The sequence below is a fragment of the Felis catus genome, chromosome B1 (genome assembly GCF_018350175.1).
Source record: "Felis catus isolate Fca126 chromosome B1, F.catus_Fca126_mat1.0, whole genome shotgun sequence".
NCBI lineage: Eukaryota > Metazoa > Chordata > Mammalia > Carnivora > Felidae > Felis > Felis catus.
In genome coordinates this window covers 11,872,705-11,892,340 of record NC_058371.1, presented here as the reverse complement: position 1 = coordinate 11,892,340, position 19,636 = coordinate 11,872,705, and the positions used below count along the sequence as shown (strand labels likewise).

At 38.5% G+C, this 19,636-nt stretch overlaps 1 long non-coding RNA gene across 3 annotated transcripts in view; it reads right to left on the bottom strand.

Moving 5' to 3' along the window:
• LOC111560086 overlaps nt 1-19,636 on the bottom strand; it is a 673,456-nt gene that overhangs the window by 29,755 nt on the left and 624,065 nt on the right. For all 3 annotated transcript variants that reach the window (XR_006597321.1, XR_002741596.2, XR_006597320.1), the window contains exon 7: nt 3,638-3,671. This is a non-coding gene — a long non-coding RNA (uncharacterized LOC111560086). The remainder of the gene's footprint in view (nt 1-3,637; nt 3,672-19,636) is intronic.

Below are 19,636 nucleotides of genomic sequence, written 5' to 3'. Positions count from 1 at the left end.
CTTTCTCGCTTTTTGCTATAAAAACATTAAAAACATTCCAGCTCCCTGTCAACACTGAGTTTATCCTGGCAAGTAGCCTGGTGAGAGCCTGGCTTTCTGAAGAGCTGAGTCACATTACCACGTGCGGTATGTTTTGTTTGTTTTTCCTCTTATTTTCCTAGGTAGGGATAAATCCATAGGAGGAAAATAGCATATAAAGTCCTTTCACGTGATTAAGTATCTGCATGTGTGGACTGGACTGGGCATCAGAAGTCCCGTTGTGAGCCCATCTTGGCTCTTCCGACTTTTGCCAGATCACTTCTTGATCAGTCCTGATCAGAAATACAAAACGTACCAAGTCCTCCCGACCATAACGGAATCATTTGGCCAAGGCGTGTGAAAATTTGTGACGAGTGAAACATGATTACAAATGTAAATTATTCTCAAAGTTTTGAAAGAAACAGATAAAATATAACGGATCAGAAACCAGCACAGAGAAGATTTAGAACGGATAGAGGAAAATCGGTTGAGATATTTCGGAAGAGGCCTGGATATCAATCATATCTGCTTAAAGGTGTTTGTTGTTGTTTTACAGGCAGGGAGAAAGATGAAGGAGAGTAAAAGAATATGAATGAGAAGTCCTGTATACATGTGTAAGTTTTATAGTAAGTGTGGAGAGGAAGCAACCCCACTTTTTTTTTCTTTTATTTTATAGGGCTGCCTGGGCAAGACTATTGGCCTCAAATTATTCCTCATGCCACAGAGATCATCATATCCCCTTACATTTACGTTAAAGCCATTACAGAAATTCATTAAAATGTAAGTATTACCCAGGAAGGCTATTGAACCATTTTCAGCTATTTCACTATCCAATTACCCCAACAGTGTTTTAAGAGAAAGCACTGCACAAAAGCGATTTTTCCTAAATAAAGAATGAAAGAATAGGGCTCCAGTTCCAAGCTTCAGTAGATAAAGAAGAGGAAGTGCCTGGAGAGCAAACAGTCTAAGTAGGGACATTGAAGGAAAGACAAGAAGGGAGTATTTAAGATGTATTAGGAGCCACTGAAATCAGAGTTGTGTTACCTGCACCCCCAGGGAAATCCCCCGGGTGGATGCATGGATACCACAGAGCAACCATCTCTACCCAGAGCTAAACAAGATACTATGCCTTCATTTCCAATTCCAAAATGTCAATACCTTACCAGGTAAGTGCACCCAAGGGAAAGTTTACAGTCACGAAAGAAAAAGGACCAAGCACACCATAACATCATCGTTGTATCAGAGAGAACAATAAGGAGTTTGTCTGAGGCTGTGTGTACCTAGTAAGAGATTTACTCTTAGAAGAAAGCCGATAACTAAACACTGTCAGAATCTTTACATCAGTCTTGCAACATGGGTATTTTTTTTTTAAAGTCTTTTTTTTTTTTTAACGTTTATTTATTTTTGGGACAGAGAGAGACAGAGCATGAACGGGGGAGGGGCAGAGAGAGAGGGAGACACAGAATCGGAAACAGGCTCCAGGCTCTGAGCCATCAGCCCAGAGCCCGATGCGGGGCTCGAACTCACAGACCACGAGATCGTGACCTGGCTGAAGTCGGACGCTTAACCGACTGCGCCACCCAGGCGCCCCGATTTTTTAAGTTTATTTATTTTGAGAAAGGAAGAGAGAGCGAGCAAGCGAGTGAGCATTTGCAATCAGGGGAAGGACAGAGAGAGAGAGACAGTGGGAGAGAGAGAGAGAGAGGGAGGGAGGAGAGAGGGAGGGAGGAGAGAGGGAGGGAGGAGAGAGGGAGGGAGGAGAGAGAGAGTGAGAGAGAAAAAGTGAGAGAGAGAGAGAGAGAGAGAGAGAGAGAGAGAGAGAGAGAGAGAGAGAGAAACAGAGAGAGAGAGAATGAATACCAATATCATGCTGTTGGTGCAGAGTTAGACACAGGCCTTGATCTCAAGAACTATGAGATCATGACCTGAGCAGAAATCAAGAGTCAGAAGCTTAACCAACTGAACCACCCAGGTGCCCCCAACATAGGTATTTTTATATACAGTTTGAAACATGATGAAAATGTCCCAGAGAGATTAAGGTGCTTGCCTAAGAATCACATAGCTAGTGAGAGCTGAAGCGAGGTTTATAAAAGTGAATTTTAATTGACCCCAAATCTGTGTTCTTTTCACCAGAGCCTTTGTATGGAGAGAAGGGAAAAACTGGGAAATATCTGAATATTTTGCACAGAAGTGATCCAGAGTAGTAATGTAGTCTGAACACGGACTGTGATGACTGTATAACTTATGATATACATGTTAAGATTAAACTTACACACAGAACTTTGTTGTAATTTTATGATAGCTAATGTCCCCACTGGCATGGAAGAATTGTGGATTACTGAAAATACTTCTTGATCACTTCTTTAACACTTTTATGCGCTCCTGCCATAATATTCCAAAGCTTTTAAAAGTAATAGTATTTTTTGTCTCTTCAAAATGCATGCCTTTGTTAACTCAATAAAATGACACGATGGTTAGCATGTGTATACCAGACTAATTTTATCATCTGATCGTAGAAATTGAGGCCAGGTAAAGAAACAACTATTAGGCAAAGAAAACAGCTATCATTTGTGAATTTACTCATCTTAACAACAGAATTACACACAGAGCCACTCTGTTACTATAATCCACGGCAGAGTTCAAATGCCTCGAAGGCAATGTGTTTCTCTCGAAAGCAAGTACACAGGTATGAAAAGAAAAAAGCGATGGTTATACACCAACAAATATCACTAAGTGAGACCTAGAGCCAAGACGAGTAATCGAGATCAATGACGGCTATGGGACCTGTTGGAGGGCATCTTCTGAAGAACTAGACCATGACTTTTTACACCAATGCAGACCCGATGCCAGGTACACAGTAAATAATAAATCCATTATGTTTTAAGTGCCTGACTGAATACTTGGAGAAAGGCGAGTTAAGAAACAAACCCGTTCAATAGTCATTTCCTACTACGTAATACAGATACACTATACTTAAGTATTTAGTTTATTACTAAATGGGTCCTTCAAAATCTAAATGTGAGGTTGAGTCAGCAGTAACATTTAACTCCTGGTTAAAACTAATAAATCACTAGACTTTGAAATGTGTATGTATTCAAGTAAAGACTACATATCATATCATTGGCAAATATGTTTTTACAGCAAAAAGTTTTTTTATCCTACCTTGCAACATTTTGTCAAACATTTTTAAACTTCAAAATGACGAAGCTATTCTCAGATTTAAACCAACCAAGTAACAAAGACTGATAACCAAAAAAAACCGCAGCCCCATCCCAAGTGGCTGGTAATTTCCTTGAAAATGGTTGAAAACAGTCTGGAACTCAAACAAATGTGGTCAAACTGAACTGTATTCTTTGTATTTTACTTCAACAAGTATTTCTTTTAAAATCACCAGGTTAATTAATTATTCTTACAAAATAGAAAAATGTGCCAGTTGGTCTTTTCTTCGTAAAGTCTGCATCATGAACAATAATCCGGAGCTTAAGATAATTAATACTATATATCCTTGCCTTTGAACATCACAGCTGTCAGCCACGGGGCTTTAAAATTAATAGGCCCTTCAAAGCTATAAATAGGAAACCATGATAATTTTATATAATATTTCTTAAAAGGCACTTACCTTTTGGAAGAAAACACTTCTGGCAGCAAATTACCTGTTAAAATAAAACATACCATTTATTGGTATCCAGTAAATAATATGAAGGATGATACACTATTATAGTCAGCACAATTACAGAGCAACTTTAAAAACTTTTCTTGATTTCATTAAGTTTTTTTTTTTAGTACAAATTAAAATCATCTCCTTGGTCGTAATAATTAAATGCTTCTCTGTTAAATGCATGTTCACTGAAATCACAAAAGCTAATGAGTTTCATGTCTGAGAGCAAAAAGCAGAAATTACAGGGCACATTATCCAGGTCATGGGTGTAGATCCCAGCATCTTCCCCTCCCGACTATAATGAGAAGCATGTGAATTAATGTCTGTACAGAAGTTTTAAGGTCTAGGTGTCACTGAGGATTTCATCTCCACTAAATTCAAAATAACTTCTACCTGGTGGTATTTTATTTTTTATCAAATCTTCAAGTGTTACATTACTTATTTGAGTCTCTTATGTACTTCTCACTGAACTACATTCAAGTCTAAGAGATTTTTTATTTACGATACCCTCATAAATATCATGGAGGTAAAATATAGTCATGGTTCATGTAATATGCAGAAAAGAAACAAACTGGCTGGAATCAATATAATATGTTATCCTAATCAGAGGCAAAGGAGGGATATGCTGGTAGCGGAAGAAACTCTTGATGGTTATTTCGTTCCCACAGGATTCAAACTTGTTTTTTCAGAAGTGAAAATCTGAAAGATGGGAAAACTTTTCCTGGGAGTTTGGCTTGTTTCATTATGTAATACTATACATGTGTTATCACCACCACTCCCTCCACCAACTGTGCGTATATGTCACAAAGGCAGACATGCAGATGCCTCAAATTACACGAAAAAAAAGAAAAAAAAATTGGCTGAGTTTTATTTAAAACAACCAAGTAACAAAGACTGATAACCAAAAAAAAAACCGCAGCCCCATCCCAGGTGGCTGGTAATTTCCTTGAAAATGGTTGAAAACAGTCTGGAACTCAAACAAATGTGGTCAAACTGAACTGTGTTCTTTGTATTTTACTTCAACAAGTTTTTCTTACAACCGGGAAAATGTAAAGGCTTGAAAAACTGATAAACATTTAGAGACTCATTTGTAAACAGAGGTAGCTCTTGTTGTAAATTCATCTGAGTTCACTTGAGTGTTAAATTGTCTGAACAGCAAAACCACTTCTGACTGTAGTCCAAGACTGATTCTGTGATCAGATTCAGAAACGGGGAGGGTTTCTCAGGGTTGCTCAGAGATGGATAGAGTCCAGCCTGGTAATGCTGCTGGCTCCCCAAGGTAGGCTGCTGCCCTGTTGAGGGGGGTGCACTGTGGGCTTCATGCTTCCTTGCGCTGCTGTGGGAGCCCGATGCCCGCAAGGGGCCAAATCCACACCCTGAAGGAGCCCTCCCAGCAATTAAGGGAGAATCGGATTCAGAGTAAATGAAACAATTAATAGAAATATTTACTTGTCCACAGACATGATTTCCAGATACCTCTTTGCTTTGATAAAAATAAATGCATTCAGGACAAAAAAAAATATTACCAAGTTGAGTTCCGTGAATTCTTAAAAATAAACAGTTTGCCTCTCCCACTAACCACCACCATAGCTCAGTTTACACAATCCTGCACGATGCTATCATTTTAGTGAGCTAAAGGGTCTCCACCATTCTGCTGCTGTTCATGCAAGTTACCCTAACCCTAATCAATTATCTATATATGTGTCACGGTATTCTTCCAAAAAAAAAAAATAATAAAAGCAGATATAATCAAAATTCAGTCCTTCTTAAATATTGCAATATGTTTTGTTGTTAGTACTCACAGAGCAAATTTGAAAACCCTGACATGGCTTCCAAGATTTGTTCTGAATCCTGCTGAACCCCTGGGTCTAATCTCTCACAACAGACTCCTGTATCCTAATACTAAAGGGCAATGGCCCTTTGCATACACCCCACCCCCACCCCACTCCACAAATTAGCTTCTCTCTTTTTGGTCTCAGGGTGAGGACCTTGGCAAATGTGAAAGCAGATGAAGCCCTTCCATGTGACTCTTGACCTAACTTATAGATCTCAAACGTTCATTCTTCAAAGTCTTCCCACAAATCCTAAACTGGGTCTCTTTTACAATCTAGTGATTGTGGTTTGCTCAGTGTTCTCTTTTTAAATACTGTAGAGAGAAGTGTTGAGCTCTGCTTAGTTCCCCTATGGAGAAACATAACATTCATCATCTAACCGGAGAGTTTTGAACTGAAAGAAGGCACTAAGCTGACTAGATGCCAGTACAGAACATGTGATCCAGGACGGATCTGAACACCCTTGGGCATATGGTCAACCCCCCATGGAGGAAAAGTCAGCATTTATACAGAGGGTAGCAAGGTTAAGGCTCCTCACGTTTAACCGAGGGGACAAAATGCAAACAGTTGATGAGCTTTCAAAGCTGAGGGTGACTCATATAACATGTTCCACCAAGTAAAATGTGAAATAGCCTCACTGTTGTTTTACTCTACTAAACTATAGAGAAAATCTTTAAACATCTAAAAATCAACACAGTATCCAATGAACATCCAAGGTTATCACCAGCTGGCACACAGCCCAATTACAGCCACCAATTAAACGCTATCTGGGCTAATTTCTAGGCAAGCCAGGAACTGCCACTTTTCAGTCTCTTGATGAGCTCCTCTGGCCACCAACATATTCAACACTTGTCGGCTTATTTCCAACCAAGGACTGCCACAGCTGACATGGATTCCTTCACTCCAGCGCACTGATTACGGACTGGAGAGGAGGAGAGTAAAAGAAATGGACTTTCAGCACTTCCAAGACCTCCCCACCCTCTTCGTAACCAGATCCACAAAACATCCATCCTCTTTGAGAAGATTTCAGGGTGAAGTCCAAGCACAGTTTTAGTGTAAGAACAGTAGGATTCCCTTCAGATAATCAGCTTTCATCTTTCCAAAGAGATGGGTAAATAAAGAAATGACTACATAAGAATCTGGGTCCTTCAAATAGGCCACATTTCTTTTTCTATGTTTAGTACTCTGGTTGAGTGTGTGTGTGTGCGCGCGCACGTGCATCACAGAGATGGGGGAGAGAGATGTTCTTGAAACACTGGGTTAGCAAGGTCATTTATTTTCCCTTCTTTGGAGGTTGAAGTGAAAGTGTGAATCTTCAAGTCTGAATGGGATTTAATCAGACAGTGGCAAACCGATAGATAAAGGCCAGAGACACGGGAAACCTGACAGCCTAGAGTATTACTAAGTAGATCACTTTGGCCTAATTAGAGGGAGCCTTCGGAAGAAGACCGGAAATAGTGCTGAAGGACCCAGATCTTTAGGCAGTGTTAAGATAAGTCTACTTTTTAAATTGAAGGATATAAAGGATTTTAAAAAGGAATGTATAGAACATATTTTTGGTTTTGATAATCAGGCTAGCGATATGAACAATGCTTACAGTGGGATGAAACACATCTGTGAAGAGACTGTGGCAGTAATTTAAAATTGAAGTGGTGACAGGCTCAACTGGGACAAAGTCAATAGGGGAGAAAAGAAAGGAGATTTCCCAGGTGTTTAAGAGAGAGAATTCATAGACAGTTCTGACCATCTGAGAACAAAGGGTGACTCGTGTTTAGCTTCAGTGACTAAAGCACCAATAACCAAATTACTGATTATTTAGAAAAAAAGAATGAAAGAAGATGACAATGAGTTTCAAATTGTTAAAGTTTCAGACTTTTGAATCTTAACAAAAAATTCAGCAGACATCTCAGCCCCTAGATATACATTACTCTAATTTTATAACTAAGGAAATAAAAACTAAGATATTTGAAAACTCAAGGTCATACAGCTGCTGTGTGGTCCAAGAAGGATTTTATTTTAACTTCCTTGACAGCAAATTTCATTCCCATTATAGAATTAGCTCTTTGGCTTTGTAAACTCATGCCTAATTACCACAGTTTCTTCATCTATGATGCAATGATGGTATCTAATTTGATTAGCTGAAATAATGTAAAATTAAGATTTAGTATATAAAAAAAAATCTCTCCGGTGAACATTTTAGATGTCTTGGTGCATATACTTTTGAATACTAATTATTGACCAGCAACTACTGTGACAAAAATATTATGCATGTGTGTATGTGTATATATAACCTTATATATGTATATATCTATATATATAACCATACACTGCATAAATACACACGTATATACATGTACGTGTGTGTGTGTGTGTGTGTGTGTGTGTGTGTGTGTGCGCGCGCGCGCACACAGCTCTGCCCCACCATTCTACACTGATTCCATTTAATTAGGAAATCAAAAACCATGTCCATATCTATGTTGGTGAAAACAGTGGATATGGTGCATGAAAAGAGACCAGATGGCTCTTAACGTTAAACCGACTACCTAGCAAGACATTTACTCTAAATTTTTTATTTGTTTCAGGCTGGCTTCTCATATTCTTTTCATGTAGATTCTCATTTGTGCATTTCATGGTTGTTATGTGAATCTGTTGCTACCGAATAGGTTGAATCTTAAGTCTTTTGTAAAAATTAGTATGGTTCTTTGTGGTTATAAATAACAAATGTATTATTTTAGATAGAAAGGACAACTAAAGGGTTTTTTGTTACCTTTCTATTCTTAAACTTTGTTCATGTTGATTTATTTGGATTGTTAATCATCACCAAACTGAAAAGATTATCTCAAATAAGAGCATGTCATGTCTTGTCTATTTTGCTGTTTGCTAGAAATGGACCATTATGCTGCCAAGATATATTGTGAGGACAATTTATTTTCCTGGTTTTCACCCTTCCCCACTCTACTATGGAGAGCTGTGTTAGTGTTTTCATCTAAAGTCTTGAATTTTCAAAGAGGATTGAAAAACAAGAATTGGTCATGCATACAATAAAGCAAAAATATTTATCATTGAAGTTAGTGAAGGGTTGAGACATGTTTAATTGTGCAGCGTATACAGCAAAAAATCCACTTGTAGAATTTTAAAAAGTTGCACTTAGACAGAAACAATGTTATTACTTTAAAGGTACAAAGCCTTTTAAACAGTCAATTTACATAGTATTTATCCAGAGTGAATGGACAGAGATTAAGGATGTTGACTTTGGCTTCACACTGCCTGAGTTCAAAGGGGACCTCAATACTTATTGTACTTTGAACTTGAGCAAGTTACTTAACTCTCTCTGGCATTATGTCCTTAAATGCATAAGGAGGAAAATAATAATCAGCATCTCATGGGAACATTTTGAGGATTAAGTGAGTTTGTATATAATAAAGCATTTAGAATATAGCTTGAACACATAATTAGTGATCAATAGATGTTAGCTTTCATAACGTGTTGAGTCAATCTATTCTTCTACTCTTTAGAATAATTACCAAATGATATAAGATCGAGCTTTGCTAAATAGGAAATGACATGACGCCTCAATTATCCTACATCCAGAACACAATCAGACAGTAAGAAACAATGTAAGTAGCGAAAGCTCATTGTGAATACTCTGCAGAAAATCTGAACTACACTGGTCTTACAGAAAAACCTCAGCCTTTTATTTTGGCTGATACTGTACCATAAATGATGCAAAGATAAACAAGAATCTTCACCTGAAAACTACTTGTAATCTAGTTGGAATGTAAACAGGAATAAATACAGTATAAGTTAATATTGGATTATTTCTAAAAGACCATTACAAGGTAGGGGGTGGGGAATCATTTTTTGTCAGAAAAGCAAATTCGGGAAAGAACTGCCCATGGTGTATCATCTTATGTGGAACCACCATACCATTTGGCAATCTTTTTAATTTTAGAATTAGGATCTCTTGCTTCTCTACTAAGCTTTATTAGTCTTATTAACAGCTAACGTGTCATCTCTAATTATCGGTATTGCTCAAAGATCACTATTAATGTAACCACTATTTTTTGAGTAACAACTTAAGTGAAACACAGGAAGGTGCCATCATCAAAACTCTGAGTGCCCCAAGAAGCCACCATTAAAAACACAGAATAGCCAACATGATCTTGAAGAAAAAGAACAAAGCTAGAAGTATCATGCTCCCTGACTTCAAACTATATTACAAAGCTATGAAAAATAGAGCAGTATGGTATTGGCATAAGCACACACACACGTGTGCGCCCACACACACACTCAATCAATGAAACAGAATGGAGAGCCCAGAAATAAACCCACACATATGGTCAATTTATAGCAAAGAGTCAACAATATACGCTGAGGAAGAGTCTCTTCAATAACCAGTGGTGGGATGGGGCGCCTGGGTGGCGCAGTCGGTTAAGCGTCCGACTTCAGCCAGGTCACGATCTCACGGTCCGTGAGTTTGAGCCCCGCGTCAGGCTCTGGGCTGATGGCTGATGGCTCAGAGCCTGGAGCCTGTTTCCGATTCTGTGTCTCCCTCTCTCTCTGACCCTCCCCCGTTCATGCTTTGTCTCTCTCTGTCCCCCCCAAAAAAAAATTAAAAAAAAATAACCAGTGGTGGGAAAACTGGACAGCCACATGCAAAAGAATGAAACTGGACCACTGTCTTATTCCACACACAAAATTCAACTCAAAATGGACTGAAGTATTGAATTTAACACCTGAAACTATTAAACTCCTACAAGGAAACATAGGTGGTAAGCTCTCTGACATTGATCTTAAAAGCTGACTTTTTGGATTGAACAACAAAAGCAAAAAACACCCATGTGGGACTATATCAAACTTCTGCAAAGGAAGCCATCAACAAAATGAAACAACAATCTACTAAATGGGAGCCAATAATTGAAGATCACAATCTGACAATGGGTTAATATCTTACATATATATGTATACATATTTAGTTGTAAAACCATAAAACTTGATAGCAAAAAAAAAAAAAAAAAAAAAAAACCCTGAGTAACACATGGACAGAAATCTCAATGAGCATTTTTTTTTATAGAAGACATATAGAAACCAACAGGTACATCCAAAGGTACTCAACAGTGCTAATCATCAGAAAAAAATATAAATCCAAACCACAATGAGGTATTATCACCTCCCACCAATTAAAATGGATTATTACCAAAAGACCAAAAGTAACCATCATTGGCAAAGATGTGGAAAAAAGGGAATCCTTGTGCACTGCTGGTGGGAATGTAAACTGGTACAGATGCTATGAAAAACACCACAGCAGTTCCTCAAAAAATGAAAACTAGAACTACCATATGATCCAGGAGTTCCACTTTTGGGTATTTATCCAAAGAAAAATGTCAACACTAACTTGAAAAGCTATCTGCACCATGTTCACTGTTGATTTACAACAGCCAAAATATGGAAGCAACCCAAGTGCCCATTGATGGATGAACAGATAAAATGTGTATTAACTACCATGGAATATTATCCATCCATTACAAATCAAATCTTGCCATTTGTGGTAACATGGATTGACCTTCAACACAAAACACTAAGTGTAGTCAAACAGAAAAACAGATACTATATGATCTCACTTATACGTGGAATCAGAAAGACAAAACCAAAAAACAGACAATAACTGAGCTCATGGGTACAGAGAATGGTGTGGTGCTCGCCAGAAGGGGGAAGGGGGTAGATGGAAAAATAGGTGAAGGAGTTAAAGAGCTTGTACACTCGGGGCTGTAAAGTAAGCCATGGGATGTAATATACAACATGGTGACTACAGTTAATACTGCGTTATATATTTTAAATTTGCTAAGAATAGATTTTACAAGTTTTCATCTCAAGAAAAATAATCTGTCCCTATGTATGGTGATGGATGCTAAACAGCCTCATTGGGGTAATCATTTTGCAATACATACAATTATCTCGACATTATATTGTAAACTAAAAGCTAATATGTTATATGTCAGTTACATCTAAATCTAAAAAGCTACCAAAAAAGAACAAAGCAGTCTTAAGTACTGCACAAGAAAACAGAGTGACATACAGTGCCAGTGTGTGAGAGACGCCGTTTTATTTTGCAGAGACATGGAAGACAGGGTACTTGATCTAAGAAAGGAATGAAACAACACGCAGCCACCAGTCTGGGAGGGTCCAGCAGCATAAGTACTAAGAAAATGGAAACACAAAGAAGGACAGTCTAAAGGAAGATTAAAATATTGCACCCTGAGAAGAAAAAAAACCTTTCCTAGTGAGGAGGCTGGTGGATGAGGTCTAAGAAATGGGCAGGTGTAAGGCATAGGAAATGAGTTTGGACCTAAGGGCCACTTCCAAAGTACAAAGTGGGAGCACTGGGGTTCGGGAAAAAGAATTACATGATCCATTGTGTTTTTAAAATAATTCTTCGGGGCGCCTGGGTGGCGCAGTCGGTTAAGTGTCTGACTTCAGCCAGGTCACGATTTCGCGGTCCGTGAGTTCGAGCCCCGCGTCAGGCTCTGGGCTGATGGCTCGGAGCCTGGAGCCTGTTTCCGATTCTGTGTCTCCCTCTCTCTCTGCCCCTCCCCCGTTCATGCTCTGTCTCTCTCTGTCCCAAAAATAAATAAACGTTGAAAAAAAAATTAAAAAAATAAAAAAATAAATAAAATAAAATAATTCTTCAACTGTTTGGTGAATTGACAGCATGGGTCCAGAGAAGAAGCCAGGAGAGCAGTTAAAATGCTATTCAAGTAGACCAAACCAGAGAGGATGAAGGGTTGGGCATGGTGGCTACCATGGCCAGAAATGGAGGATGCTAGAGTCAAGCTTACAGGTAGAGCTCAAAGGATTTGCTGACGGAATGGAAGGGAGATTGAAGGAAAAAACAGGAATTAAATACCATTCCTAGGTTTCAGGCAGCAAAACAAATTATGCTGCCTTTTATGAAGAAGAGACTAAAAGAGGAAAAACCATAATTGGGAAAGTAGATAAAGATTTTTATTTTAGCCAAATCAAGGGTGAGGAACACACTGACATTTAAGGGTAATGGTGCAAACATAGTTCTAGAAAATGCGTATGGGCTACAGGGTTTTCAACCTCAACATTATTCACCTGTAGGCTGGTTACGTTTTTACAGGTGCTGTCCTCTGCATGTAAGCACTGCAGAATGGTCACAGCATCTCTTGTCTTCATCTCCTGGATGACCCTATCTCCCCCACCCAACTGTAACAAACAGAAATGTCTCCACGCACTGCATAATGGCACGGAGTGGGAAATGGGTAAGTGCAAAACTGTGCTGGGTTAATGATCACAGGGCAGAAAGTCTGTATTTAGCTGTGAAAACAACGACTGATTTCCATACCTGGGACCTGGGTGATCTCACCACGGAAAAGGAAAACAAGAGTATAGGGTTCACCCCAGCAGACTCCAAATTTAGAAGCTGAGAAAGAAGATCCAGCAAAGATAACAATTAGGAAGGAATTAAACCTGATGTGTATGGTAGATTAGAATCCCATAGAAGAAGTTGCCAGCACGAGAGAGTAAGCAAATGTGGCTCTTATGAATGAGCTTGATTAGGTAAACAAGGACAGAAATATAATCACTTCTAGATCTATGTCTAAAGAAGAGAGTCACAAGTCAGCTTCAATCTAAAAATTTGTATCAGCTTGAAATTTCTTAGCAGGACATTTTGCTTGGACAAGGTCTGACCACTGACAAAAGTTGATTATCAGCCCCTCCTCAATATAATTAGGTGTGTTTGAGGCTTGCAACTTAAGGGGCCAGAGGCAGGTAAGGTTGGCTGAGAAAAATTCCTCCCATGAAGTGGCATAAAGGGTAAAGGTACCTCCATGGTACCCTGAGCTCCTATCTGCATTCCACCCTCACCAAACAGTAGTGTATTACAAACATGTCCAATGTCTGGGCCGCTGTTCATCAAAGGCAGATGGAAGAAAAGGGTAGTGTTCCTGAGAATAAAGTTATTATGAGGGTAGGAGCAGTCTGGGCTCCTCTCTACTCTAAGGACAAAAAGATCAGTAGTGGAAGCTTGTATTAGAACTTTTCTTATCTGCCTCTCTCATCCAATAAGTATCTGGGGAGGAGGTGCTATTGGTGTGTGAATCAAATGAGTTTCCAAAAAAGTTCTAGTGTCAAGGTTTGGGAAGGGGTTCAGGGAGACTTGCCTCACTTCCCAAGACCACAGAGACCTACACTTAAGCACAGCATGAGGCTACTGGGAACAGAAAGCCTTGTCAGACTGTCACAAGGTGGGTTGGTGGCATCTTCATCTTGCCCAGTAGCAATGGCAGCAAGTTCAGAGATCCAAGCCCACTAAAGGTAGTGCTGATTCCAGTTTTAAGCTCCATTGTGAGTAATGTAGCTGTGACACTTGACCTAATAGCACACAAGTTAGGAGACAGACCTGAACATGATGTGTTTCGAGGTGGACAGGTGATAAGAGATTACAAAGGTTGCAAGAGTCAGTCACAAAAGACATTTTAAATTTGTAAACATACGTATTTTTCCTGTAGAGCTAAATGTGCTAGGTCAAGGAACATATAGACATCATTTTAATTGCTATCAAGAGATATTTTTAAAAAATAACCCATGACCCCACTAGTGAAATGTGTCCATTTCCCTAAATTTTCACCAGGTCTAGATGTGAACGTTCCTTAATTCTGACTACATGATGGGCAAAAAAATACTCTCTCACTATTGGTTTAATTTGCATCTCATGTTCACTATTGAAAGCAAACTTTTCATATAGATAATTTGTATTTCCTTTTTCCAGAAATTGCCTATACATGGTATTTGGGTTTTTTGTTTGTGTGTTTTCTGACTCTTGGTCTATTTCATACTCATTTGTAGAAACTCTTTCTATTAGAGACATCAATCTTTGCCTTCTTTCTTAAGATCTTATCATCGAATGTGGGTGTATTTCTGCAAAACAGTTCACATGTCCCTATAAATCATGGATGCACATCTGCTACTTCCTTCTACAAGACTGGAAACACAGGCACTTCCCTTGTGAAAATATGGGAGTGCAATCCCTGAAAAAGACTGGAATTCCTCTGACTAATACAGGTTGGGGGTAGGTCTCAATTACTAAGAGATTATTATGATGATTCATTTTTTTAATATTTATATATTTTTGAGACACACACACACACACACACACACACACACACACACACACTCTCTCTCTCTCTCTCACACACAGAGTATGAGTGGAGGAGGGGCGGGGAGAGAGGGAGACATAGAATCCAAAGGAGGATCCAGGCTCTGAGCTGTCTGCACAGAGCCTGATACGGGGCTCAACTCACGAAACCATGAGATCATGACCTGAGCTGAAGTCAGTCTCTTAACTGACTGAGCCACCCAGGCGCCCCTATGATGATTCATTTTTGAAGAACTGGGCTGGAAAAAATTAGCTAGTCACTTCAAGACAAAGATCTAGCTCGTTGTTCCTCTGTTTTGAAAGTCACTTGAATCTTTCTGAACTATTGTAATGAGTTTCCTCACTCAAGGTAGACTTCCCAAACAAAATGTGTTCTGTGGGGGACTATGTTAACTCTGGGGGCGGTCTGTGGCCAAACATATTTGGCAATGACTTTGTATAAAATGTTGATTTCACACAGTTAAAAGCTATTGTTCATTATGAAACTAGGTAAAATTTCAACATGCGGAATTTACACAACTGTTGGACTACATACAGCCCTTTGAGATTTCTTCTCCAAACTATACTACCAGAGCTAGTATTCATAAAATGCAATTTGTCTAAATGCTGACTTAAGGAAATAGCTCCACACTCCCTTGTAAATTTGGCGTTTCTGGGATATTTGCCTTAGTGCTGCCACCTGTCACCACAAATCATTCAGATACTAGTGCAAACCTTGTCTAAAATTACCAGTGGAAATTTTTGCGTAGATTCATAAATTCAACACGAGGTTTGAGATGATTTGGAAGAACTTAAATGTTGTTAGAAGTTATAGAGCAGATTTGTGTATAGGAGTGTGTGTGCTTGTTTGTTAGATTATAAAAGGCCCCTCTTAAAGAATAAAGTCTCATCTATTAAAAGATGAGGACTTAATTTGTTGATAAGCCTTTCCTCAATTGAGCTAAAACAGAATCCTCTGTCTTAAAATATTTTAGTATTTTTGCACAGAGTTATGCCAGAGTACTATATTAAATGAAAGTAAAGTCTTTTATTTTAACAAACTTGCTATAATCTTTCAGGATCTACCCAGAATTCTTGTTACGAAATATAGTTTTAAAATAACTGTGATGTTTGCTCACTTAAATGCACAGGTATGAGAAAATAAGATAAAATTATAAGGAACTATTATGATTCAGAGAATTATCATACATCACCTGTATTGGCATGACTTGTTCACTGTCCATTTAATTAGCAGGTACTATTGATAAAATATAAGTAAATCATGGCTAATTATTCACTTCTGGGTTCCTCAGCTTGTCATTTTCCCTGTAGGTTCCAGTAATTACTGGTTCTTTCGCTCCAGAGTACATAGAAACATTTCTAAAAAGCAGGAGTATGCATTGCCTATTAAAGTTATTGCCAGCATCTCAGAAACTGAAGTAAATGCTTTCACAAATAGCATTTCCAATGAATAATGCTGAAATCAGACTTTTTTTTTTCATTGAAAGCGCCTCAAGTAGTTGGCTCCTTTCCCATCGGCTACTTCGTAACTGTGAATATGACAACATGACGGTGATTCACAGATGCCAAAATATGACGAGCAGAGCAAATCTGTGTTCCAGATATGATAAGGTGAGAAAAGCGGAACTCTCGTCCGCAGGTGATTTCCATGAAGGCACCTACGTACTGCGGGGCTCACTATCTATAGCATGCAGCCGCCAACTCTAATAACCTGAGCAGGAGGGAAACACATCTGAAAATGCAAATGGATGAAAAAAGAAAGCTGGGTTGCATAGTAACATCTTAAGCAGATTTGAGAGATGTATGTTTGGAAAGCAGAAGCCTCAGCCTTGGAAAATGCTTTTTGTTGTATTCAACACATACTGGGCTAGAACTGAGAAAATACATCAAAATTACAAATACTTTAAAAAATTCCTCCTCCAATCCACCAACCTCATAAACAATGCAATATTAAGTAACAGCTTGTTGCTTAGTTTTATCACAATATTTAGAAACTTCTTTTAAATGTACATATGCTCCATAGTTTAGGGGCATAGTAACATCACTGGACTAAAAAAAAAAAAAAAACAGTGAACTTGCAGCTCAGAAAGATCAGCTATAGGTTCATATAAACCACTTCTCTAGTCTTGCACTGCAACATCTGGAAATAATAGAATCATAAAGTTTACAAGCCTGTTTTTACTGTTTGTACATAGACACTTATGTATATTCCATTCGTTCCTTCTGATTTCTGCCAACTGATTGGCAACTTAACTCACGTAAGCTCATTTATGGTCAGAATTTATCCTTAAAATCAACCATTTTCCTGTCAAACCTAGAATAGGCTTTTATTAAACACAACATAATATAGATCTTAGAGTATTCTTACCAGATTGATGAGAAAATAAAAGGCATTTTGATGTCAGATTGGCAGTCTAAACATATTGTTCAAAACCAAATTTGTAAGTAAGAGAAAAAGGCAATGTTCCCTTTATTTCCTAACTTACTGACATTATTTGGTGTATCTAAACGGTGTAAACAACAGTGGTATTTTGGAAAATTATACAAGGAAAAAAAGGAATTTTAGCATAGGTACTTTCCTAATTGGTTTTTAAGAATTGTCCCATGTCATTTTTTATGGCAAACGATACATATATTGAGAAGTTAGAGATGGTAAGCTGAGAGAAGGAACTGTGTTTACCATTTTATTCTCAGCATTTAACACAGTGCCAAATACACAGGACATGCTTAATGAGTATTTGTGGAATGGATTAATGGATAAATAATTGAAGTCAATTAAAAAAATGAGGTTTAATCAAAACATTTCACAAAATATCCAAGCCTAGAAATTAATATAAGATATACATCAAATGCCTAACTACGTAAATTGACTTTAAAATGGCTATTTTTGGCAGCAAATTGCTTAAAATATTCCTACATCTTTTTTTTTTCCATTTTTAGGGTGGCATGCTGAGAAAAACAACAACAAAAAAAAGACCCACTTAGAAACTATACTTTCCAGAGCAGTTTCAAAAATATTTGAGTTTTAACATACAATGCCACTTATTCACAGCAATTCTATAAAAATAGACTTGTTCACTTGCCCAACCGCATCCCTTCTGAGCCACCATGGCATCCCGAGCTGAGCCAAGATCCCTATGATCCCCACAGTAAAATGTTCGCTTCAGCATTCACCCACATGCACTTTGCAGGCTTCTGACAGCATGTTTCTATCCCTACAGAACGTTTACTGTGTCCTAGGCACACATCAAGTTCTGTACGTGGAATGTCTCATTGAATAAGCCCTAGCAATATCCCTATGATACAGGCAATATAGACGCAGACAGGTAGAGAATTTACGTAAAGTCAAAAATCATGAAGTGGTGGAAAAGGGCCTTTAATGAACAAGTAGAGAAAAATCCTTCAGTCGATATCTCTCAGCTAGACCAAAGAACTATTATAAAGGAGCACACTAGAAGTCAAGCGAAGTAAACTCAGACTAACAGAATGGACACTGGGTTTCTTGATTAAGAGTCAACAACAGGCTCAAAGGAGTACTGGGATGAAGCCAGGTAGCACAGCACAGAGGAATTAACACAACGTTAGAAGGCAGAGGTAACAATCAAATTAGTGTCTTAAAAAAGGAAAAGAATTGCGCTTTGTGTTAACGCTAAAGGATAGATTTGGTAGCAGGAAGAAAGACTTTAGTATGTTTTCAGCCTGAGAGCAGAGAGAGGAGCTTCTGGGGTCAAGGAGGGAGGAGTCTACACAATCAACTCAAAGTCCTCTGTAGACTTGGGACAACTCTGGATGGCAAGTAGATTTTAGTATCTACTTTCATATAAAACACTGACAGTGCTTATTGCCTATACTAATTGTCTATGTTCATTACGTACACATTAAGTAACATAGGACTATCAAGATGTGTGGGCAATTTATTCAGTAATGCATGGTGAGCACGGACACTGTTCTTGGTACTGGGGCCCAGAGATCAAAGACTTGGCCCTGGCCTTCAGAGATTCACAGTGTAGCAGACACGACAGGTATGATGTGCTTCCATACAGGATGAATCCATGGGCTCTGAGATCATAGAAGAGGGAGACAGAAGCGAGAGGTGGAGAGGAAGCCTATCAAAAAAATAGTAACAGGAACTGAATATTGAAGTTGAATTGTAACCACTTAAATGGACTTACACCCGTGTTAGGGTGTATGTACACATGGTTCATATAGGATACTATCAATACTAGTTTTCAGAAGCAGGGTCTCAGGGCACCTGGGCAGCTCAGTCGGTTATGTAACTGATTTCAGCTCATGTCGGGATGTTGCCGTTGGTGGGCTCAAGACCTGTGTTGGGCTCTGTGTTGACAGCTCAGAGCCTGGAGCCACCTTCAGATTCTGTGTCTCGCTCTATCTCTCTGCCCTCCCCCCACCCCACCCACCCCGCTCCTGTGCGCTTGCTTCTCTCTCAAAAAATATATCAACATTAAATAAAATTTAAAGAACCAAGGTCACTCACAGAATATTGTTAGATTTTTTAAAACCACAACTTCTAAGTGATTTAAAAAATATCACCATAGAATTTGCTATGTTTTGAGTAACTCTACACAGTGATTTGCTGTGTATTTTCTTTTCCAAATAGAGAACCTACTTATAAATTATGAAATTTAAAATTCTCTGGCTAACTATCTGCTTTACACCATTATTTTTGAGAATCAAAACAACAAAACCAAACTTCTAACACACATAAAATCAAATTAAGGTCCAGTGGGGCAAGTATTTTATAGGTCAATGTAAAACAGAAAAAGCAGAAACTTACATTCACTCCATACAAGATCTAATATTATCATTATTGCCATCTTACAGATAAAGACAGTGAGGCATTAAAATATTAATAAACTGGGGTCACTTAGGTGGCCCAGCCAGTTAAGCATCTGACTTCGGTTCAGGTCATGATCTCATGGCTGGTGA